This window comes from Trichechus manatus, unplaced genomic scaffold, assembly GCF_000243295.1.
Source record: "Trichechus manatus latirostris isolate Lorelei unplaced genomic scaffold, TriManLat1.0 scaffold00196, whole genome shotgun sequence".
In the NCBI taxonomy this organism is placed as follows: Eukaryota; Metazoa; Chordata; class Mammalia; order Sirenia; family Trichechidae; genus Trichechus; species Trichechus manatus.
The window spans coordinates 94,214-104,042 of record NW_004444132.1 but is presented as its reverse complement, the minus strand read 5'-3'; the positions used below and the strand labels follow the sequence as shown (position 1 = coordinate 104,042).

Sequence of the window (9,829 nt, the reverse complement as noted above, 5' to 3'; positions counted from 1 at the left end):
ACAGTATAGGGAGAGCTATTAGGGTCACATAAAAATGTATGCATAAATTTTTTAAGAGAGACTAACTTGAATTGTAAACTTTCACTTAAAGAAAAATAAAATAAATTTTTTTTAAAAAACGTGGTCCGTCCATACAATGGAATATTATTTGGCAGTAAAAAGGAATGGTGTAGTGGTCCCTAGATGGCACAAATGGTTTGAGATCAACTATTAACCTAAAGGTTGGCGATTTGACCTCACCTGGTGGTATCACAGAAGAAAGGCCTGGAGATTTGCTTTCATAAAGATTACTGCCAAGAAAACCCTGTGGAGTAGTTCTACTCTAATAAATGGGTTCCCAAGAGTTGAAATCAACTCATTGGCAACTTTTTCTTTTTTAACAGATACTTGCTGAAGTGTGGAGGAAATGTGAAAATAATATGCTAAGTGAAAGTAGCCAGTCAAAAACACCATATGATTTTGTTATATGAAATGTTCAGAACACGCAAATCTATAGAGACAGAAATTAGATTAGTGGTTGCCTAGGGCTGGAATGTGTGTATGTTTGGTGGGGCAGTGTTATTGGGAAAGGGGGAAGTGGCAGCTAAAAGTCTCATTAAAAAAAAATGGGTTTCTTTTTGAGGTGATGAAATATTTTAAAATTGATTGTGGTGATGAGTGAGGTGATGAATATACTAAAAACCATTGAATTGTATGCTTTAAGTGGATTAATTTTATGATATGTAAATTATATAACAACATTGATGCTACAATGTTGAAAAACACAAAATTGTACTACTTACATTAGCTGTTTTCAAGACTTACAGTAAAACTACATGAACCAAGAAACAGAGTGCTTTGATCAAGATAGACAGAGAAAAATAGAATACAATAAAAGTACAGCATGCATCCATACAAATGTGAAAAAAACAATCTGATAGAAAAAGATTCATCTGTTTAAATGATATAGGAGCAGTTATATAACCATATCGAAAACAATGAACATTGATACATATATTGCATCATATACAAAGAACAAATTTGAAGAGGCTTTAGGAGGGCAAAGGACTTGTTTTTTTCCTGTTAATTTGCTTATTGTCAGTAGCAGTTATTTCCAGTAATTTTTGTTTTTGATCTTCAGTTGTCTTCTAGCAAATGAAGATCAAATATCATAACACTCCTTCAGAGGTACCAAAATCAGCCATGCAACACCCTTTTTTTTAGTGATCTGAATGCAGATCCATAGAACCTCTCTTCCTAGTTGCTATCAGTCCAGTTGCCATCCAGTTGATTCTGACTCATGGCAACCCATGTGTGTCACAGTAGAATTGTGCACCATAAGATTTTCAATGGCTAATTTTTTATTTTTTTGTTTATTGTTGTAGTTTAAATGAAGTTTACATTTCAAGTTCATCTCCCATACAAAAATTTATGCATACATTGTTATGTGATCCTCATTGCTCTCCCCATACTGTGACAGCACATTCCTCCTTTCCACCCCTGATTTCCCATGTCCATTCAACCAGCTCCTAATGCTCTCTGCCTTCCGATCTCATCTCTGGACAGAAGCTGCCTGTTTAGTCTCTTGTATCTACTTGAGCTAAGAGGCACACTCCTCACGAGTATCACTTTATGTCCCACAGTCCAGTCCAATCCCTGTCTGAAGAGTTGGCCTCAGAAATTATTTTAGTTCTGGGCTGATAGAGAATCTGAGGGCCATGCTTTCCGGAGTTCCTCCAGTCTCATTTAGACCACTAAGTCTGGTCTTCTTCTAGAATTTGAGTTCTGCATCCCACCTTTCTCCTGCTCCAACAGGGACTCTCTGTTGTGTTCCCTGTCAGGGCGGTCATTGGTGGTAGCTGGGCACCATCTAGTTCTTCTGGTCTCAGGCTCATAAAGTCTCTGGTTTATGTGGCCCTTTCTGTCTCTTTGGCTAATGCTTTCCTTGTGTCTTTGGTGTTCTTCATTCTCCTTTGCTACAGGTGGTTGGGACAAATTTATGCATCTTAGATGGCTGCTTCCAAGCTTTTAAGATCCAGACACCACTCACTGAAGTAGGATGCAGAACATTTTCTTAATAAACTTTGTTATGGCAATTGATCTAGATGTCCCCTGAAAGCATGGTCCCCAGACCCCTACCCCAGCTACTCTGTCCCTCAAAGTGTTTGACTTTATTCAGGAAATTTCTTAGCTTTGGTTTAGTCCAATTGTGCTGACTTCCCCTGTAGTGTGTGCTGTCATTTCCTTCACCTAATTCTTATCTACTATCTAGTTAGTAAATAACCCTCACCCTAGCTCCCCACCCTCATAACCATCAAAGAATGTTTTCTTCTGTGTTTAAACCTTTTCTTGAGTTCTTATAATAGTGGTTTTATACAATATTTGTCCTTCTGGACTGACTAAATTCACTCAGCATGATGAGTTCCAGCTTCCTCCATGTTATGTTTCAGGCTTCATCGTTGTTCTTTATCGTTGTGTAGTATTCCACTGTGTGGATGTACCAAAATTTGTTTGTCCATTCATCCATTGATGGACACCTAGGTTGTTTCCATCTTTTTGCTATTGTGAACAGTGCTGCAATGAACATGGGTGTGCGTATATTTACTCATGTGACGGCTGTTATTTCTCTAGGATATATTCCAAGGAGCAGGATAGCTGGATCGTATGGTACATCTATTTCTAGCTTTTTAAGGAAGTACCAAATCGATTTTCAAAGTGGTTGTACCATTTTACATTCCCACCAACAGTGTATAAGTGTTCCAGTCTCTCCAGAACCTCTCTAGCATTTATTATTTTGTGATTTTTGGATTAATGCTAGCCTTGTTGGGGTGAGATGATATCTCATTGTAGTTTTGATCTGCATTTCTCTAATGGCTAATGATCATAGCATTTCTTTGTGTGTCTTTTAGCCGCCTGAATATCTCCTTTGGTGAAGTGCCTGTTCACATCCTTTGACAATGGCTAATTTTTTTTAAGTAAATTGTCAGGCCTTTTTTCTGAGGTATGTATTTGTGTACTGAAATCTCTAACCTTTCGTGTGGCAACCAAGCATGTTAACCATTTCACCAGCCAAGAATTCCTCCAAGCCACTTGTTACTGTTGTTAGGTACCTTAGAGTCAATTCTAACTCATAGCAACCCTATCTACAACAGAAGAAGATGCTGCCCGTCCTACGCCATCCTCAGAATTGTTGTTAGGCTTGAGCCCATTGTTGCCGCCACTGTGTTACTCCATCTCATTGAGGGTGCTCCTCTTTTTCTCTGATGCTCTACTTTACCAAGCATGATGTATTTCTCCAGGGACTGTTCCCTCCGGATAACATGTCCAATGTACGTGAGATGAAGTCTCACCATCCTTGCTTCTAAGGAGCATTATGGCTGCACTTCTTCTGAGACAGATTTGTTCATTCTTCTGGTAGTCCATGGTATATTCAATACTCTTCACCAGCACCATAATTAGAAGGTGATTCTTCTTCGGTCTTTCTTATTCACTGTCCAGCTTTTGCATGTCTATGAGGTGATAGAAAATACCGTGGCTTGAGTCAGGGGTACGTAGTCCCCAAAGGGACATCTTTGCTTTTTAACACTTTCAGGAGGTGTTTTGCAGCAGATTTGCCCAATGCAATATGTCATTTGATTTCTCAACTGCTGCTTCCCCAAGCATTGATTGTGGATCCAAGTAAAATGAAATCCTTGACAAATCCAAGCCACTAGGTTCTAATGAATTCAAACTCTTTCTTTTTTTCTCTAAGCTAGAGATAGGAGCTGCTTTCTGCAGTTAGTATTTAAATGTCACCTCAGTATTCTCTTTTTGTCTCTGCTTACCTTCAGCATATTTATTACCAAATACTTACATTGAATTTTCTCTGTTAAAGTGACTAGTGTGATTTCTATTTCACTCACTGAATCATGACTGATATAGCTGCTATTAAAATTACGGTGAAAAATTTGCTTTCAAACATAATCGCATTATTTAACTGTTTCATCATAAATCCCTAGAATTTACTAAATGATAGCCTAAGACTAAATTATACCTGACATTTTTTTTAATCATTTCAGATTCTCTTCCTTCTGAGAAAAAGAAAACCACTTATATTTTTAGAAAAATGAATATTTGATTGTTTTTATTTAAAAATCCTTACATCTTCAGTATTTTGATGAGAGTTATATGTAAATATAAATGCACTCCTCACTTTTAACATGGTTAGGTACCAAAGACCAGATCATTAAGCGAAAATTGGTGTTATGGAAAAATGGAGGATGACCACATCAGATCACAAAATGGAAGATGACTACATCATTACATAACTGCCAAATTACATCATTATGTAACTGCCAGATTACATCATTACATAACTGCCAAACTACTGAAAATCATGGCCCAGCCAAGTTGGCACTTAACCATCACATTCAGCATTACTGTCGTCTTGCACCTGGCATTTGTTACTGTCAGATGTACATGATTAATGAGCAAAATAGTAAGATAGTAGATTTTTTACCATTGTTGTAAATGTGAAATTTCAGATAATGAGATAGTCAATAAGTGAGGAGTAGAATGTAAAACCAACATGCTGCCATCAAGTTGATTCAAACTCATAGTAGCCCTAAAGGACAGAGTAGAACTGCCCCGTAGGCTTTCCAAGGGTGTAAATCTTTACAGAAGCAGACTGCCACATCTTTCTTTCGAAGAGTGGCTGATGAGTTTGAACCACCAACCTTTCGGTTAACAGCTGAGCACTTAATCACTGCACTGCCAGGGCTCCTTATGTTAAATATATATGATTAAAAAGAAAAATATTGCCTAAAACTAAGATATATATTTGTCTTTTTTGCTTAAAAAAAAAAAAAATCAATGTATCCAAGTTTTGCAACTACAGGTTTGATCAGTATTATTCCTTTCAATTATAGCAGGAAACTATAAGTTTGACATTTATTTGACTGCCTTGGAGCCATTTGCCAGAGTTTTACACAAGAAGAACTTCACAATGAATATCAAAAGGATTATGAGGAAAAAAGCTAGGAACTCTAGAATTTGATACCAGCATTTTCATGGTCAAGTAAAACTCTAAAGGTAATATGCTTATTTAAATGATTATGGATTTCCATACTGGGAATATCTTCCCAGTAAATATTAAGTGGTCTCGCATACTAGTAGATTGTATCTGCTTTGTTATTGGGGCATATTTTTCATTTCCTGTACTCAATAAAAATCTCATGTAGAGGTTTGAAATAAAACAAAATGACTAAGTGCCTTGTGGGAAATATTTAGGCTGACAAATAGAAGGAGCTCAAATATGCCTCATACAAATGATGTTTTTAAGAACTTGGAGAGTGTAGAATATTTTTCTTTAAGGTTTGCTTGTAATTAAGTTTGGATTTGGGAAAGGAAAAGATGTTGAAGTTTATTTCTGTCTGCATATGGCAATGTTCCTTCACAGATGGTTTCCTTAGTAAAAGAAGTGCCAAGGTCATTTTAATGTTTAGCATTCTTACAGCAACTATATTTTGGATCAGTACGTGTCAGAAATCAAAAGCAATGTTATACTGGTCAAGATGACCCAGATAGAAAATATTTTATGTTTGTTATACTTATCTCTCTAAGTGATATAAACCACCACTCATCTGTCAGTTTGTCATACTGTGACTGCTTGCCTGTTGCTGTGATGCTGGAAGCTATGCCACCGGTATTTCAAATACCAGCAGGGTAACCCATGGTGGACAGATTTCACTGGAGCTTCCAGACTAAGACAAACTGGGAAGAAGAACTTGGCAATCAACTTCTGAAAAAATTGATCAGTGAAACCCTACTGAATAACTGCAGAACGTTGTCTTATATAGTGTTGGAAGATGAGCCTCAAATATTGGAAGACACCCAAAATACTACTGGGGAAGAGCTGCCTCTCAAAGTAGAGTCAACCTTAATGACATGAATGGAGTAAAGCTTTCAGGACCTTCATTTGCTGATGTGTCAAGACTCAAAATGAGAAGAAGCAGCTTCAAACATCCATTAGTAATTGGAATGTGGAATGTACAAAGTATGAATCTAGGAAAATTAGAAGTTGTCAAAAATGAAATGGAATGTTTAAAGATTAATATCCTAGCCATTAGTCTTCCAAAATGGACTGGTATTGGTCATTTTGAATTGAACAATCATATGGTCTGCTATGCTGGGAATGACAAATTGAAGAGGAATGGCATCATATTCATTGTCAAAAAGAACATTTCAAGATCTATCCTGAAGTACAATGCTGCCAGTGAACGGATAATATCCATATGCCTACAAGGAAGAGCAGTTAATACTACTATTATTCAAATTTACACACCAACCACTAATGCCAAAGATGAAGAAGTTGAAGATTTTTACCAACATCTACAGTCTGAAACTGATCAAACATGCAATCAAGATGCATTGATAATTAAGGGAGATTGGAATGAGAAAGTTGAAAACAAAAGATTAGTAGTTGGAAAACACAGCCTTTGTGATAAAAACGGTGCCAGAGACCTCGTGATATAATTTTGCAAGACCAACAACCTATTCACTGAAAACACCTTTTTTCAACAACATAAACAGTGACTATACACATGCATCTCGCTAGATGGAACACACAGGAATCAAATTTACTACTTCTGTGGAAAGAGACGATGAAGAAGCTCAATATCATCAGTCAGAACAAGGCCAGGGGCCGACTGTGGAACAGACCAGCAATTGCTCATCTGCAAGTTCAAGCTGAAGTTGAAGAAAATTAAAACAAAGTCCATGAGAGCCAAAGAACAACCTTGTGTATATCTTACCTGAATTTAGAGACCATCTCTAGAATAGATTTAATGCATTGAGCCTTAATGACTGAAGACCAGATGAGTTTTGGAATGACATCAAGGACATCATATATGAAGAAAGCAAGAGGTCATTAAAAAGACAAGAAAGAAAGAAAAGATCAAAATGGATGTCAGAAGAGACTCTGAAATTTGCTCTTGAACATAGAGTAGCTAATGTGAACTGAAGAAGTGATTAAGTAAAAGAGCTGAACAGAGGATTTGAAAGGGAGGCTTGAGAAGACTACAAAGTAAAGTATTATAATGAAATGTGCAATGACTTGGAGTTAGAAAACCAAAAGAAAAGAACATGCTCAGCATTTCTCAAGCTAAGAGAACTGAAGGAAAAATTCAAGCCTTGAGTTGTAATATTAAAGGATTCTATAGGCAAAATAGGAGCCCTGGTAGAGCAGTGTTTAAGAACTTGGCTGCTAACCAAAAGGTAGGCAGTTGGAATCCACCAGCCGCTCCTTGGAAACCCTATGGAGCAGTTCCACTCTGTTCTGCAGGTTCGCTATGAGTTGGAATCCACTTGACAGCACATAACAACAACAACATAGGCAAAATATTGAATGATGCAAGAAGCATCAAAAGAAGATGGAAGGGGGTTGGAAGGGGCTGAGGTGGTCTCAGGTGAGGAAGTTGTACAGGAAGTGGCTTAGGCTGTGACATCTGGTTATTTTAAACAGCTTGCAGTGCAGTTGTTGTGAAGGCGCAGGGGCACCACTTGGCTGCCTCTACCTTTGTTGCAGCAGCCATGACTAAAGGCAAAGTTGTGGAAAGATTGCAAATGGGGCACGCCACGTGACCCCATCTGGGGACACAGCAGTGGGGACAAGGGCTCCCGTGGTGCTGGGCAGTGGAGAACATTTTAAAGAGAAAGCCCAGGCATAAGGTGCATGAGCAAGAATTTCACTCCTTATATCAGTATCCATTTTCTTATCTGCAGCTTTTGTTATGTTTTTGGTATATAAAAATTTTCCCCAGCTTAGTGAAGAAGAAAGAGTGACTCTAAGTTTCCCAGAGACATGGATGATACCAAGGCTCTAGGAAAAGTTTTTTTCTAACTACAAGGTCACCTTTTATGTATAAGCACTTATAGCTTATTTTGGTACGTATATTTTCTTACAAACCTTTGTGATTCCAGGCTTACTATTTCTCAATATTCTCTCACGGTTTCTTTATCTGTTTCAACTAGCCTTATTTCTTTTTTTTTGTTCTGGATTGGGTACCTCATTCTGCTATATGCTCTCTTATTTAGTTGGGAGACCAGTTGTACATAAATACCTAACAGAGTAAGCAGTGAGATGGTCACAGCAGGTTGAATGTCATAGAGAACATCTCATTAACTACATAATATATTTTGAGAATAACACCATTTCTGCCTAACTAGTTTGTTTCATTGCTCTTGGTAACTTCTATTTTTGTTTGTTTGGGGCTGCATTTGATTAATCCAACTTCCCACTTTACTGTTTTTACTTTTTCTGATTCATAAGGTAGAATTAACTTCTCACATGGTAACTAATATATTTTCAATAGTCCTAGAAAATACTAAAAATCTGCTGCAAAAGACCTCTATAAAGTGTTGAAAAGCAAAGACGTCACTATGAGGACTAAGGTGCACCTGACCCAAGCCATGGTATTTTCAATCACCTTATATGCATGTGAAAGCTGTACAAAGAATAAGGAAGACCAAAGAAGAAATGACGCTTTTGCATTATGGTGCTGGCAAAGAATATTGAATACACCATGGACTACCAGAAGAATGAACAAATCTATTTTGGAAGAAATACAGGCAAAATGTTCCTTAGAAGCAAGGATAGTGATTCTTTGTCTTACCTACTTTGAGCATGTTATCAGGAGGGATCAGTCCTGTAGAAGGACATCTTGTTTGGTAAAATAGAATGTCAACGAAAAAGAGGAGAGCCCTCTACAAGATGTATTGACTCAGTGGCAGCAACAATGGGGTCAAACATGGCAAAGATTGTTGAGTTGCTGCAGGATCAGGCAGTGTTTTCTTCTGTTGTACATAGGGTCACTATGAGTCGGAACCAACTTTATAGCACCTAACAACAAAAACAACAGAAAATACTAAACAGCTCTTTGCTGCTTAAAGGTTACGCCCTTAATTCCTTGATTCTACAACATCACCAATCTAAATTCTCTGTCAGTGTTATCTTCACTGAAGATTGTCATTATATTGAAAATTACTTCAGCTATGTGAGAAATCCTTGAATGTTGTTATTGTGAGAAGTATAATCATCCTTAGAGCGTATTTCTATGACATAGTGTTGATTGATTCATTATTTTTTCTATCACAGTATTAACAAATTGACAGCAACCATATAGGACAGAGTAGAACTGACCCATAAGTTTTCTCAGGAGCAGCTAGTCGATTCAAACTGCCAACCTTTTGGTTAGCAGCCAAACTTTTAACCACTGTGCCACTAGGGCCCCTACTGTAAATACAAAGAAAATATATTGATTAATACACTACTCTCATCTCACAAAAAAAGAAGAAGAAGATGGAAGGAATGCACATAGTCACTGTACCAAAAAGATTTGGTCAACATTCAACCACTTCAAGAGGTAACCTATGATCGAGAACAAATAGTATTGGAGGAAGAAGTCCAAACTGCATTAAAAGCATTGGCAAAACACAGTGCTCCAGGAGTTGATGGAATATCAATTGAGATGTTTCAACAAATGGATGCAACACTGGAAGTGCCCACTCGAGTACACCACAAAATTTTGAAGACAGCTATGTGGTCAACAAACTGGAAAAGATCCGTATTTGTGCCCTTCCAAAAAAAGGTGATGGAATATAATGTGGAAATTATTGAACAATATCATTAATGTCACACTCAGGTAAAATTTTGCTGAAGATAATTCAAAAACCAGTTGCAGCAGTACATCAACAGGGAACTGCCAGAAAGTCAAGCTGGATTCAGAAGAGGATATGAAATGAGAGACATCATTGGTCATGTCAGATGGATCTTGGCTGAAAGCAGAGAATATCAGAAAGATGTTTACCTGTG

The 9,829-nt window shown here is 37.4% G+C and overlaps 1 pseudogene; it reads left to right on the top strand.

The window, feature by feature from the left end:
* Positions 1 to 7,548: 7,548 nt before the first annotated feature.
* Positions 7,549 to 8,116, top strand: LOC101341027 (transmembrane protein 41B pseudogene; annotated as a pseudogene).
* The last annotated feature ends 1,713 nt before the right edge of the window (positions 8,117 to 9,829 follow it).